The 16068-nt window shown below is 39.2% G+C and overlaps 2 long non-coding RNA genes across 2 annotated transcripts; one reads left to right on the top strand and one right to left on the bottom strand.

Annotated features, from left to right (window-relative positions):
* Nucleotides 1-3023: 3023 nt before the first annotated feature.
* Nucleotides 3024-4905, bottom strand: LOC121824722 (uncharacterized). Its single transcript, XR_006066678.2, has 2 exons — nucleotides 4725-4905; nucleotides 3024-3392 (listed from the first exon to the last, which is right to left on the bottom strand). It is a non-coding gene; the product is annotated as an uncharacterized LOC121824722 (long non-coding RNA).
* Nucleotides 4194-8247, top strand: LOC121824721 (uncharacterized). The gene is made up of 2 exons (XR_006066677.2): nucleotides 4194-5096; nucleotides 7698-8247. It is a non-coding gene; the product is annotated as an uncharacterized LOC121824721 (long non-coding RNA).
* Nucleotides 8248-16068: the final 7821 nt, after the last annotated feature.

Raw genomic sequence — 16068 nt, 5'->3', positions numbered from 1 at the left:
TCTATCTTGTCTTCTACCTCTAAGGTTCTGTTTTATACACAATCCATTCTCTTGATGAGATTTTTCACTGATATTTTAATTAAGACTTATTAAAATTTTAATTTCTAACATTGTTTTTTTCTCTAGTATTTATATTCCATTGTTAAATTCTACTTTCAAATATTTCATTTAACTCTTTGTTTGTGTTCTGAGTTAATTCAGGAAACTATTTGTACCCTCTTTGAATTCATTCTTGAGTTTATCTTGAGGCCTTTGAGTTACTTGAATGCTTTTATAACTATTTTTTTTGAATACTTCAAGTTTAATTTTGCTTAAATCAGTCTTACTGTTGGCCATTACTGTGAGACTGGTCATTTTGAGGAGGAGGCATATTGTTTTGAATTTTCATGTTACTTCTGGTTTTGTGAAGGGACTTGATTATCTTGATTTATTTTATTGGAAACAAGATTGTAATCCTGAAATATCCCATAAAAACAGGAGCTTACCAGACTGCTTACCAGAACAATTTATATGACTTGTATAATTGTTTCTAAGAATTTCTGCAAGGAAATACCTATTCATTTTGGTTTAGTAAAGGTCTTACTTTCTAGGCAAATATTACATATATTCCCAAGATAGGTGATTTCTTCTCTTCTGCCAGATTACATCTTGTTTTGAGCTATGTTCACCCCTCTCCCAAGATTTAGCGGGCTGCACATGTGAGAAATGCGGTACCTCAGATGGCAGAATGATGTGGACAGTAAAGAGTTTTGTACTCACAAGAAAGAACCAGATGGGATTCCTATCATGAGAGCTCACTGGGAAGGACTGAAAGCTCAGCAGGTTGGGGGGATGCCGTGGGGGTGAAAGACTTCCACAGGAGCCCCCACTAAGGGCAGGTGGGTGGGTGGAGGCCATACAACTTCATTCCCTGCCCTAATGAACCTCTGTACCTAGTTTGCAAATGGGATATCTAGACATTTCAGAGATGCTACAGTAAATTGTTCTACGTCATGGACTCTAAGAGGATTTGGCCCCTTCTTCTTGCCCCAGTTTTCTGTAGAGAATGACTTGATGTATGTGTGGTGCTGTGTGACCTGTGGGATGTCTGTCTCAATTTCTCACATGATAGGAGGAGGTATGGGCAATGAAGGCGCATTTGTTTTTTTCTACACGTCTGGGAGGGGAACCAGGCTGGCTTTGTTCCAGGCCTGGGTTCCCCATTCACCCAGGAGGGATGGAGCCTTTGTTCTTACCCTCAGCTATCATGTCCTTCCTACAGCCAGCACTAAGCCAGCCCTGGACACCTTCCCAGAACCCTGACTCACACTTCGACACAATAGAAAATTCTGCCTCAACCTGAGTCCTCTCTGTTGATTACTTCTCTGGTGTCACATGATTCTGTGGGGAAGACAAAAGGAGACCAAAAGGAGTCATTTCCAGTTCCTGATCTGGCTTTTGGGCCCCCACCTTTCATATCCCCCTCGCCCCTTCAAATCAAGATTTTGATTGACCTGAAGTATCTCTGGGCTCATTGAACACAGGCTTGAAAACCTTCTGCAGAATTAGATTCCTCAGTGTTAGCCCTTCCCTGACCATTCATACTCAGGAGACTTCAGGATATGTGGTAAGGCTAGTCTTGGGATTTAGAGGTAATAATAATAGCAGCAGCCAAAGCAGGGGACTTAGTGCCTCTTGTCCTCACTGCCCTGTAGCCATGCAATGTGCCAAGGCCTGAAAACAAAGTAACCCTGTTGGGGCAGTCTTTGAACTTTCTTTGAATCAGACCTCCATCTTCCCAGCCTGGGACCACCTAACTGCCCATATTCCATCCTCCTCAGTAAACAGCATGACCCAGGCTCCACTTCCTGTCATACCCAGTTGTTCTCTATCCCATCCTTTTCCACAGGTGACCAATGCTGAATTTATGCATCCTACATAGCAATGGAAATTTTTTACACTCAATGAGGACAAAGAAAAGAAGTCTTAGCATAGACACCCTTGAACATGGTTAATGTCAGTAATGGAGCCCAGGCTTATTAGAGTTAATTTACAGGGACAGGAGAGAGAAAGATGGAATGAGACTGTGTGTAAGGGTCAGGATAGCCAGAGTAGAGAAACATGCGAAGCTTTCACCAATGCTATTTGGTGAAGACAAGGACATATCAAAGTCACATGAACTGACAAATTCTGAGTTGTTGAGTGAGTCAGAGATAGGAGTTGTTGATGTGCTGTGAGTTGCAGAGCATCAAGATGGGACCAGAGTAACACTGTTCTCCTCTAACTTACCACTCTAATGTCAACATAAAAGTCTTGGTCCTCCAAGTAGGTATGGTGAGCTCAGTCTGTAAAAGCAAAACCAGTACAGAATTTGAGCACTAAAGTGAAATTCCATGTAAAGTCTACAAACATTCAGCTAGAAGCAGTTACTATACCTGTGTCCACAGCCATACTAAACACAAAGTTTCTACAATCTATCATTAAGTAAGTTTTATTACTATTATTATTATTATTTATTATTAACAACAAGGGTGCATGAGACAGATTTGATGTGGAATGTCCACTGTCACACATGTGTGAATACTCAGTCCCCACAGTTTTGGGGACACTGTGCAACTATAGGAGATCACACCTAGCAGGAAGTCTTGGGTGCTGGGAGGAATGAGGGATTGTAAATGCCATGTAACCAATTGCATCACACTCCTGATGTTCATGCCACGAGTTATCCCCATTATATTGCCTTATGTCCTTTAAATCTGAGGTTAAACACTCTTCTTTCCATAAGTAAATCATTTTCAGCTATCTGATCGCAACTATAGGAAGAATTAGGGCAGTTGTTGGGGACAGAACGTGAGAAAAAAAAAGAAAAGAAAAAAACCACTATGGGTTTTGCTAAGCCTTGATTGGTCCATTGCATGTGACATCACAAGGTATCTTTTTGAGATATGCTAGACACAAGTCCGTATAAGGCACTGCCTGAGGCTGGGTTTTGTCCTCATACTGAAGAGAAAGAATTGGTTGGTAGATAAGACAGTTGGACTCTGTTGTTTGTGATAGATTTTGACTTTCCCAACCTGTTTGTTTCAGGTTTGGCTTTTGGTATTTGGAATTTATTTATTGATTTTTATTTTTACAATATGGTTTTGGTTCTAAAAACTGGCTGTAGTTTCTATTCCTTCATTGACAGAGGTTTTCCATTTTATGAATTTATTTTTTGTCATTACTGGATTTGTTCCTGTTTATTTGAAACTTTGGTGGTATGCATGTATCCGATGAGGGTTTGATCACGACTTCTCATACCTGCTGGTACTGCACTTTGGTCATTTTCTTCTGCTCTAATTCACTTCTGAGCAGATCACATGTGACCAATATTATCCATTATACAAAAATGCATCCCTCTGTCTGAATATGACCTGTGGGAAACAAAAATAATTGTGTTTGTGGAACTGGTTGTCTATAGCAACACTTCCTCTAGTTCCGTGTTTCGTTTTGTTTTCTGCCAATGGCATTTAGTTCCTTTTCATGGCTGACTGTTATGCTCATTGGTGCATTTTTGCTATTTTCCTCATCAATTTGTGTATGTGGGTTGATCCACGTGTTCCTAGTGAAGGAGGCATCTTGATCATGAACTATGGTCTTTGTAATGTGTCATTGAATATGAAGTAAAATTTACTCACATTAAGGATTTCCTCATCATGTTAGTCAAGGACATTGCCAAATATTCAAGGACATTGCCAGATATTTGACTCCTTTTAAGGTGTCTTTACTTGGTTTGAGAATAAGGATATTCTTTATTTTATAAAAAGGGTTTGAAAGTATCCCTTCCCTCAATTTTGATGAACTACTGAAATACTTGCATATCATTCCTGTTAGTTCTTTAGATTGTGGAATTAGTCAGTGAATTTCCTTGGTCATATTACAAGATTTCCTTGATCTTTTGGTTCTTTCAGATTGTTTTCTCTAGTTTTATTTTTCTGGAACTTTAGGTTTTGCATTGATTTCTATCTCTCCTTATTGCATGTGTTTGGGTTTTAGTTGGGAGATCTGGAATTAATGCTACTTGCAAGGGTCATTGTTTCTCTGAAGGGGGTGAGAGAAACCTGGCCAATGTGTAAAAATGTGGCACTGTGTGAAACCAAGGTCTATGCCTTGACCTTTGGGAAACAGGGGTGAAGTTGGGATGGATAGCAGTCTTCTCTGCTGAGGAGGTATGTATTAGTTACTATTCTGTTGAGATAAAGTTCATAAACATAGAATATTAAGAAATAAAGAGCTTAACTGGCTTATACTTGGAGGGATTAGAACTCATGATGGCAGGCAGAAGCATGACAGCTGGATGGATTCTTGGAGGCATGAGCAAGAAGCTGAGAGCTTCATATCCTCAAACTCTAGCAGGAAGCAGTGAGAGCTAATGAAGGCTAGGATTGTTCATCTAAATGACAGCCCCAGTGATGGACTCTTGTCACTAAGGCTATACCACATAAAGTTCCCCCAAAGAGTGCCACTAGCTGGTGTACATGTTTCAAATTTCCAAGATTGTAGGAGACTGTTTTAACTCAAAGTACCACAGTAGCTTTGTTAACAGTATCTCGGGATATTGAGTACCTGCTTTCCAGTTTGGAAATTTGTGGAATACATACAGGTGACACTTAGCTAGTGCTGTGTCACTGGAGGATAGAGGACTTCTCATGTGGGCTCACCACCTGTCAAACTGCTGAGCTCTATACAGAACATGATGCTCCTACCATCATGGCTTCACTGACTCTTGAAAGCCTGAGCAGGGATAAATCCTTCTTCTTTAGAGTTGGTTCTTGTCTGGAATTTGTTCACAGCCATGAAAAATAACAATAAAAACAAACAAACAATCCAGTGCACTGGTTGCACTACAGGAGCGTAGAGAAACCAGTCAGTTATGACAAGCCATGATTGGTCAATTTCTTGTGGTGACATCACAAGGAGGCATTATGAAGAATGTTGGATACTAGTTCACATTAGGCACAGCCTACAGAGCAGTTGGGCGATAACACTGGTTCTGATAGAATGGAATCTCCAATCTGTTGGATCTCAAAATACTGAGTTTGTTTTTGAGGTTGTTGGTTTTGTTTCCTGGTGTTCAGGTATGGTATTTCATATTTTTATATTATTGGCTTTAGTTCTAGATTTGCTTTGTACCTGTGTTATCTCTTTCTTCTTTACTATTTAATTTCCTATTTGAAAACGCATTTAGTTTTGTTTTTAATTTTTTCCTGTTAAAACATGTGTTACTGTATACTACCCATAGCAGTTTTATCATAGCATTCCCATACATGCCTATACAGCACTTTGGTCATATTCTCCTGCTCCATTTCACTTTTTCTACCCTATCTCTGTGACATATTCTTCTTTCTCAGGACCCACAGAGGACAAAATATGCTATAGTTTTTGTTTGTGGAAATGGTTTATTTTATATAAAACTCATTCTAGTTCTAGCTACTTTCCTAATACTACAACAGTTCAGTAGTTACTATGTCTGAGTATAGACTCTTCCCCAAGAGTCTGAATATATGCTAAGCCATGCTCAATTTGCTTATTTTCAATTATCTTTTTATTTTTTTCTTGTATTTCTACATCCTTTTAGTGTATAGTGCCTCATTAGATTGTTTTGGATCTCTCAGATTTCATGATGTAGAATTCATAGGTATAAACTTCCCTCCTGGGTCTGTATTCATTATTTTCTTCTAATATTGTGTCCCTGGAATTTCCATATGTGTATATTCTGTATGTATATATATATATATATATATATATATATATATATATATATATATATATATATATATATTGGTTGAAAATGAACCAAACCTCAATGCCATTCCCTGGGAAGAAGATATCCTTGAAAAGGATTTCAAGATCTTAACATCTCTGGATTGTGCTTTGGATTGTGGCACATTTTGAGAAGTGAAGCATGCCTGCTACCTTCCCACAAATGCATGGGTTGCTGTCAAGGTTCTTGAGAAAAATCAACAGTGATGTGTGACATCTCCTCTGACTAAACATCCTTCAATTTTTAGAACAGAGGAACACCATTTTACACATGATTGACACACTGACAATAACTTATATGATCAAGGAGAATGTGGAGGGAGAAAACCTGGAGAGCTGCCTCAGGGAGCTAGGATGTCTAAAGGACGAGGAAGAGGCAAGTGTTTTTTCATCAGGTCATGTCAGCAGTTCACTTCCTCCCCTAAAGACACATCATACACCTTAATATTAGAAAACGTCTTAGTCAATGGAGTGGACAATGCAAAGTTTTGTGATGTTGGCATGTCAGTTAAACATGAAAAGAGGCAGATGTTGCTTTGTTTAGTGCCAGAGATCTTGGAAAGGAAACCCTGTATGGTATATGGAGCTTGGGCATTGTCCTATATGTTCTGCTCACAACACACTTTCCATACATAAAAACAACTCCTTCAGGTATGCACAAGCTCATCACCACCATAATGGTCACAATTCCCACCATTTGTCAAATCATCATTGATTACTCTCAGTCCCCACCTAGTATAGGATAATAATAGGTCAGTTCATGGGATGTCTGTGGCTGAGCCACATTCAAGAACATATATGCTGCCTACCACTAAAGAAATCCTTCCCAGGTCTGAGGAGACTGTACTCTGCATTGGATAGACCTGTGAAGAAATTGTCATCCTTAAAATACAGGGAACTAAAACAACCATCAATATTTTGTAACACCAATTAAGCTGTGGGAGCAGCCCTACGAAAGATGAGAAACTCTGGTTAAATACAAACCCTACAGGTCCTCTTAGGCCCCCTCTCCCCTTGAAAAGGAGAGCCAGTGAACCAGCATTTTCAACATATACAATAGTTGGAAAAAGTCACATTCAAGACGAAGATGTGGAAGGAAAAGGCAAGGAATGCAGAAGCTACACCATACACAACAAATATCCTGCCTGGAGATTATTCCCTGTTCAGATAACCCAGTCCTAGCAGGAAATGCTTTGATGGCTGACACCATTAACACTGTTACAGGGGACATTGCCATTGACAAAAATTTAGTCGACAGCCTTGCTGGTGATCTCTTTCCCAGAGTCAGCCCTGGATGTAATAATCACAGGGTTAAATGAACAGAAAAGGGCTTCTCCATAGAGGAACCATCCATAGGGCTAGACATGCAGAGACCAGCCCCCAGGTTGCACCCACATCCTCTGGATCCAAACCACTAGGGGTTGGAAGCTGATGAGCAAGAGAATTACTCATGCTCTCAGAGCACTTTGGTGCTGGCTACTCCTCCCAAGGAGAGCCCTGAATCCTTGTGTAAGTGGATACAAAGTAGTAGAGTCCCACTGGAAGCCCTGTTGGTTTAACCACCAAGATACACTCCTCCACTGTATTTTGATTATTATTTTAATATCCTTTGCAAATGACAAATTGTAGTCACTCAAAAGACAAGAAACTTGAGAAGTCTAGCACATTAGATGGTACAATTTCACAGCTTCCCCCTCATGAAAATGCTTGGAAAGTTGAGCCACAAGCAGAGAGCAGAGCATGGGGATCAGTATTGGGAAGGTAGGGAGGAGAGTTTGGCTAAAGAGGACAAAATTTCAGAAGGAAGGAAGGAATCAGGAAGAGAGCTATGGCACAGCAGGGCAGTTTGGTGCTGAGTAAGTCCTTTCTCTGGCAAAGTTATTAACAATTTCATGTTTGTTTCTGCTTTGTAATAGGGGGGTTTCTACTTCAAATGGCCTAGCTGAATTACAGCCCTGTTAAAAAGTGACATCACAGTAGGAGACATAATTCCAGGCTTCTGTGTCCCTGCAACCCATGGAAACAGAGTCCTTCATCCATCCTCCAGCTACTGGGTCTGTGCTGCCAGTCTGCTGCTCCACTCCTTCAGCTTACTCCGTCCCCAATCCCGTTTATTGGACAGAGAAGTGATCATAAAGACATCTCCCCAGTGAAGATCTACCTCTCAGTTTTTGTTGTGCTTGTAGGAACAGTACCCAGAGCATGTAAAACAGGAATGATTTATATACTAACCTTAGGCTGCTCATCATCTTGGTCACTTTATCCCCTCTGACTTTTGTGAAGAGCTACAAGAACTATGTAAGTGCAGTGGAGGAGGGAAATGGACCATGGGAGATGAAGGGGACTAATTGGGAAAACAGGATGGAGAAGAGAAAGGGAAAAATGAGAGATAGTGTGGAGAGATGAATAGAGTCTATCCTGAGGAATTTCCTGTCAACAAAATAAGATTAAAGAGATTATATGTTAGTTTGGGACATGTGAATCTCCTTTCGTTGAGGGTGGGGTGGCCACCAGCCCACTAGGGTGAAAGGAACAAAAGGAGCCAGCTGTGAGCGTGACAGAAAGTACTTCCTCTGGGAGAGTCAGCTTCAGAAAGACAGCTCATTTCATGTTACCAGGAGTAAAATATACAAGAATTCTTAGAGTTATGGGTGGGAAGGGCTGATTGAGCATAAGACAGCACTTAATTATCATATAGGCAGGAAAGAGCAGGAATTATGTGCTGAGTCATAGGGTTTTCAGAGACTTTTGTGCAGGGTCCTCCTCCAAATAAGGTCAGGCATCTGAGCTTAAGGGCAATCTTCAATTAAGATTGGGCAGAGAAGAGGAAACCCTGCTGACAAAGAGAGTTCTTCTATTTTGTGCAGAGCTCAGAGATCAATCTGGACATGGTGGACGGTTACCTAAACAGCAGGGTTCTCCAACAAGGGCTTAGACAAGCAAAAGCAGGAACAAACTTCTCCTGAAGTGCGGAGTGTGAGGGGGCCAGGATCCTTGATCTGATGGTCCCCAGCATGTGTCAAAGGACACAACAGGATAGTTCCTTTGAAATGTCATCCTCTCCAGGGCTAGTGAGAGCAGGTGTGTGGGAGGAGAGGACAGCCGTTTGGTTGGTAGAGATACCTCCTCTTCCTGTCTGACAGAGCCTTTGGCTGATCTGGTAACTTATGTGTCTGTCTTCACAGGCTCCTCCTCCAGGACTCCCATGAAGTCTCCCATCTCATGATACAATAATTTTGCCTCATTTTCCCCACCTAATGGAGGGATTCACAGTTTATTTGAGTGTCCTTTTAATATTGTTCTGCTCCAGTGGAGCAAGGTAGTTAGGTCTTGCCTGGTCTGAGACCAAGAATTGCCTTAAGGCCAGCACAAAGGGATGACTTTGTGTCCAGTGCCTACCAGAGGGGGCAGGTTTGGAAGGAAACCTTGATCACCATGGAGCTGTAGATGTCAACCAGGGGTAAAGTGTGGAACACTGGTTAGTGTGGTGTTTGAACTGTTCTCCTGGGCACCTTCCACATAGGATGCAGCTCCCTTAGTCACAAAGGTCTGCCTAAGTGATAGGGAACCCAGGGTCTGCATCTGTGTATAGCAAGTACCTGATGGTGAGTTTGAGTCCACTATCTGTTGCTCCAGGGGGAGTTTCTGAAGCCTGGACTTGATGTAGCACCATCCCAAGTGAGGAAAGGGAAACATAAAGAGGCTTATGCCAGCATATCCTCCACAGGGGCAAAAGTGCCATTCCCTTGTTTTGCTGAAGTGCAGTGGGAGCAAGACTGGGTAACTGCAGAGCTGTGGTTAGGGAGAAGCAATCTAGTCTGGTGTAGTTCACAGCAAGCTTCCATTCATACATTCTGGTTCTAGGCCGTTATGGAAAATGTGTCGTAACATGAGGGAAGTGGCCAAATGTTTTTCCCAGCAGTCTAGCATGAAGGTTTTGCTGTCACAGGCCACATTACTTTCCAGTAGACTACCTGAAGCATCCCATGTGGACAGAGACAAGAAGCAGCTGCTTGTTTAGTGGTGAGGATAAGGTTCGGTTTGTGGTTTTTCAATTGGGGCAGGCTGTCTGGTTTTTTGTTTGTTTGTTTGTTTGTTTGTTTGTTTGTTTGTTTGTTTGTTTTCTGCTTCACATCAATGAAGCCAGGGCAGTGGAAGTGGGGGGGGTCCTGTTGCTTTTTGGGAATAAGGTAAATGAAGCCAACACCAAGTGGTTTTCTCATAATCACTAACAGTATAAAATATACAAAAATAAAACAAACCATTGATAGATTATGATTTAAATAGGAGAAAGAGGTTGAAATTTTCAGAAACTGTCTTTAAAATTATTATTTATTGACAACTTTGATAAGCTAAGTTTGATCCTCAGGATCCTCCTCATGGAGAACTGTTTTGACTCTTACAAGTTGCCCCAAAACAAACACCAAAACTAATAAAAAAAAAATCAAAATGTTTACAACACAGTTGAAATGTGAAAAATACAGGTAGGTGTGTATGGGTAGATTAGACAATGGAGAATATGAAAAGAAATGCAGATGCTACAGGAATAGCAATGCAATCAAGGAAACACAAATGAAGAATCCATTTAGTCAATTACCAATGGACTTAGCATAATAGAGAAAGGAATCTATGAACTTGATGTCTATGCAAATTACTCCAATGTAAAGTAATGGAGGAGGAGGATTAGGAGGCAGATGGGATATCTGAAGCTGTAGAACATGAATTAGCTGTCTAAATTATCTGCATTTTTAATCCTGAAAGAAAAGTGAGAAAGACGTGGCAGAGTGAGATTGAGGGAAACAATGGGTAAAAATTTATTGGACTTTTTGGCACCTTCAGACAGTTGTATAAGCTAGTTTTGTGCTTGGGCCATATATCTCAGATGTAATTATTAAAGAAGAATGCAGAGGAAATACACCTGTGGGGTTTATAATAAGTGACAGAAGGAGAATCACAGACACTAGTGCTCTTGCTTGACCAAAGGCTTCCTCACTGCTGGATCACTTTTGTAGTCCCAGAATGTACAATAATGGGTGAGAAAAGCATCATTAGTCTTAGCAGCCATGAATCTTACCATCTATGAGACCAAGCTACCAGATGAGATTGCACATTGGTGTCATCTTGACACTATCTTTTGTTTGGTTTTTTTAGAGACATAATTTCTCTGTTTAGCCCTTGCTGTCCTGGAACTCACTTAGTAGAACAGGCTGGCCTTGAACTCGGAGATTCATCTGCTTCTGACTCTTGGGTGCTGGGATTAAAGGCATGTGGCACTACCACAGAGCTGCCATTGATGTTCTTGGGTAGAACACTGCTCTCTGATTGGATCTGAGACTTTCTCCACCAGGGGGAGTCCATACTTGGTACTTTAAACTGAGTCAGAAATTCATTGGAGTACAGAGTTAGTCCATAGATGTGAACTGAGTATTGTTGGTACGTTAAATTGACCTTCTAGGTTGCCTTCTATATCTGTTTTTCATATTCATAGACAAATGCTTCTCTCAACCCTGTACAGAGAGCCTCTCTGAAAACTATAATTAATACAGAGGCTCATAGATGTACAAGGTGCTGAGTGAGAATAAGTGTGAGTCAACTGCTCAGCCCTAAATAAGCCGTTTACACCACAGTCCCCAAAGTCTTAGGAAATGTTACAGGGCACAGGAGTGGCGGAAAGTTAAGAGTTGGTGGATAAGGAGAAGGGTTGAGAAATATCAACTTTTTGGCAAGACACGGCTGTTCTAATCTCAGACTCACAGTATCTGCGGATGCCTTCCGTCAATGGCCAGCAATGGGTAGCAGTGCAGTTCAAGAGGCCCTAACTCTCACTCTTTAACTCTTTACTATGTTTAGATTCAGGGAGCGCAGAACACAGAGACTTTAGTAGTATACCCACAAGGACTCTGCCAAGCTCCCGTGGATAGTTCTGGTTCAACATTGGCACAGATAGTCCTGATTAAGCTCAATGAGTCACAGAGCAAAACCAGAAGTTGTGAATGTGGGAAAGGGATTGATGGAACTGAGGGAAGGTTAGTTGGGAAGACAAAGACACGAGAGAGGTTGAGCGGAGGGGATCATCAGTATGGCATACACATATATGAAATTGACAAAAAGCAAAAAAAAAAAAAAAAAAAAAAAAGGAGAGAGAGGGAGAGTTTCCAAAGTAAATTTTCCATAGGAAAGGTTTGTAAAGTTTTAATAAAACATAATAAAATAATAAATAAATACTTAGAATAATAAAAAGCTTAAAGTAAATAAATTGCATTTATTAGTAAAATATAACAAAAATTGGCAGTGAACGGTACTAGCTGTTTTAAGCATTGGATGAAAGAATTATGAATTAACCATTTAATTAATAGCTATTTCACTAATATTCTAATTATTTGGCTTTTATGAGAATGTTATGTGACCCATTTTTATTTTCAAATGTTGTCAGAGAACTATAACTGATGCTTTGTCTATAAAAATCCTAGGAGTGGACAGAAATTTTAAAAATTTATTAGAGTAGTCTTAGAGCTGTGGGCAAAGGACAAGTATCAATAAATATTTGATGATTAAAAATGATGATGATAATGATGGCTTATTTAAATCTTGCCTTTCTCTTTTAATACCGCTTTTGGAAATCCTACAAATCAGGTCACTTTTAAACAAGAGCTTCTTCTCTCTCTCAGAATTCATTACTACATGATTATGGTCTGATATTAGAAAAACCTCATATTTCACTGAAAAAGTCGTGAAAATAATTACCATGTCACCATAGAAATTTCTAGAAAAAAAACTGAAAATAATTTTCTCAAAATTAATACACACAAACATTATTCTAATCCATATATGTTGTTTATTGCTTTTAGCAATAACACAAATTAATAAAGGCACGTGAAATGAAACATGTAATCAGGGAACTATGTGCAGAGGTTTTGGAACAAGGAAAATTGTTCAAGGTTTTTGCTTTCTGTACTTTATGCTTAAAACTAGCATATAAGGGCTGATTTGAATAATGGAAGATATAGGAAAAAAAGAAAATGTTAACATTCATAACAGTTCATAGGTGTGTCAGATATAATAAGAATAATCACTTTGCATTTTAGGACCCGTGTATCACAATAATTAGTATGCTAAATATTTTCAGAACTTGTGAACTTCACACATATAGGCATATACATGAATTTGCACATTACTGACTCATTAACACTAATAAATTCCTGGGAATCTGTTTCTAAAACATTATTTAGAATTACTGAAATACTACTTAGTTACACAGACTTGGCCATTTCACGTGTTTGAGTCACTTAAAACAGTCAAATTCTTTGAATTTGAGCTTCGCATGGTAGTTTCTGCTACTGAGCTGAAGCTGAACAAACACACTGAAACGGTGTTTGTTGGCCAGTTATGAAGAACGAATAAGTTCTGAGGATGTGTTCTCCAACCCAGGACCTAGTTAGCAATCTAGTATAGCGTGCTTTGAGTATGCAATGAGAATAGATCTCATGATAAGTGCTCTTACCATAAGAGGTTAATATATTAAATAGAGAAAGGAACTCTGGAATTTTTAGTGGTGGTGTTTGTAATTATGACTGATAGTGTGCATGTGTTCACACTTATCAGCAAGCATACAGTAAATGTTTGCCATTGTTTCTGTATCAATTAGATGCTATAAAACTAAAATATAAAATTATACTTTTTCTCTTAAGGCTGTGTATAGATCAAATGGACCTGTGAATAGTTACTCAGTTCTAACTATGTGCTTTAGAAATTGTTTTTCAGGGAACTGTTGCAATGAACCAGCTGTTAAGAGCACTGGTTGCTCTCCCAGAAGACCAGGCTTCAACACACATGGTGGTCCATAGACAAGTGTAACTCTAGTTCATGGATCCAGTATTCTTTTCTGGATTCTATAGGCACCAGACATGCATGTGGTGCATAGACATGGAGATAAAACAACCATACACACAACACCAATTCTAAAAAATTAAAACAAATTATTGTTTTAGGCCAGTATAAATGAGTCTAGAATATTCCCATGTGTGGTTCCAGTGTTCATGTGATGCTTCAGCCACAAGAACTTACCACAGTTCACTTTCTAATTCATAAGTCTGACAGTGCTGTTTGATAAACATTTTAAAACTTAAAGAAAATAAAGACCCACACAAAAAACTCTTTGATTGCACATGTGTCATTTATTTGTTGAACATCACAGTTTTTCAACCTAAATGCCTTACCAACAAACAATGGCAAGTTTACTAGGAAAAGAACTTTAGTAATGTATACTGAACAACATTAAAGACCAAAATGTTTACAGAGGACAGAAACAGATGGCTGACCTACAGAGCTTTTCTCCAGTCCCTTCACACTCAGAACAGGACTTGAACAATACAGAAACAATCATATTCTGCTAATGTTTCTAACGGAGAGTGCAGAAACAGGATGGAAACCTATAAAAAGCACAAGAAATTCTCTCCTGACTTCAATCATTTTGTCAGGGACGACTTAGAATTAAGAGAGAGTAACTTTCTGAGATGAGAAACTGCTGAAGTGAGGTGTGAAGCAATTTGCATTGCATTGATGACCATAGTAAATATTTGTTGTCTGTGGCTCAGTCTAGTTACTGGAATTCTTACAGAGAGGTGATGAAGCACCCAGTGAGTGACCTGAAGACAAAAATATTCTAGTAGTTGTTTTGATCTCTGGATGGTACCGTGTAGCAGCTGACTGAGTTAAGAGGTGAAGGCGAAAACAGGAGCTAACACTGCTTCTTACCGCTTTCCTCTGCATTTTCTGTCACTGATCTTCCTGCGGCTTTTGGATTGAAATCACACAGGTGACTCTTGGACAACTGACTAGCTTCTGGGAGTTTGGACACATCAAATTAACTGCAACCCTGGAACCTACTCCATGTGCCTTTCATCCAAGGAACAGGTAGATCTGTTCAAAAAAAAGAACAAGTAGCCTGGGCAAAGGTATAAGAAAAAAACCTGTACAAAACAGTCAACTCCCAATTAAGGAAATTTCATTTACTTTAATATTAAGTTTCTCAGTATTAAAACATTTTTACAAGAAAGCTAGGGAAGATATATTCAGATTACTGAGAGAAAATAGCTAGACATCTATCAATTTCCTCACCAGTAAATCCATTCTTCAAAACAAAAGATAAATTACTCTAATCAAAGGAAAATCTGAGAAAATTAACAAGTCGTCTCCACAAGATCTAAGGAAGCTGTAACCATAAGCACAAAGACTGATTATCAGTACAGAAACATTAAAACATACTATTCAATGGAAGAGGTGTATTCATAATCAAATTAGGAAAATTAAATTTCCATCATAGTGTATGATCTACAATCTCTTCTAAGAGTATTAAAATCAGGTCATGGGAAATGGCTCGGTGACTAAGAGCATTCTGCTCCTACTGAAGACTGTGATTCAGTTTCTGGCAACCACAAGGAAGCTCCTCACCATCTTTAACTCTATTTCCAAGGAATCCTAAACCCTCTTCCAGCTTCCAAGGCATGTGCATGGTACATGGACATACAAGCTAACACTTATACAGACAAAAAAAATTAGAAAAGTAATAAATGGCTATATAAAATATAATTTCAGTAAATGAGGAAACAGCATAAAAGCATGTACATTAATGAAAGGAAGTTATAAATTAGAAGAGATCAAAAGTCCAAAGTATTTATCTGTGAACAGTGCAAAATTCTGTTGCAGGAGAAATGTCAGTACAGCCATTCTACTGTGCCAATAAAGCAACCTTGAATCTAGGACGGAGTCAGTGATTGGCTGACCAGGATTAGCCATAAAGTTCTTGGAGAACTTTGCAGGGTAGCTAGAGAGGACAGGGATGAGAGGAGTTCAGGGGGTAATTTCTGGTGTTGTGAGTTCCATAGACTGTGGAGAGAGGATCAGCCAATCGCTCTGCTTTCCTTGGGTTCTTCAGATATTTATCTCAATTTTTGACTCCCGAGTATTTTACTAAAACAAATTAGGTAATCGTTTCATCTGGCAGCTACAAAATTGTAATCAGCTTAACAGTATTTTATAGGCACAAATGAAAAAATTCATTAGAAACAGAAATGTGAATGATACGTAAGTTAAACTTAGAAATGAATGTGCCATAAATATGTTCTATTGTAATAGTATATACTACACAGTAATGAAATATACCAAATCAACATGAAGTTTGAACACATTTAAATTTGTACCAAATTTATATTTACTATGATTCTCTATTTTAAAAAATGGCATGGCAGTTTTGGAAAAGTCTTTAAGTAATACAACCACTTCCACTGT

This window comes from Peromyscus maniculatus, chromosome 21 (assembly GCF_049852395.1).
Source record: "Peromyscus maniculatus bairdii isolate BWxNUB_F1_BW_parent chromosome 21, HU_Pman_BW_mat_3.1, whole genome shotgun sequence".
Taxonomy (NCBI): Eukaryota; Metazoa; Chordata; class Mammalia; order Rodentia; family Cricetidae; genus Peromyscus; species Peromyscus maniculatus.
Note: the sequence above shows the minus strand (reverse complement) of the source record. Positions and strands in the feature narration are given on the sequence as shown.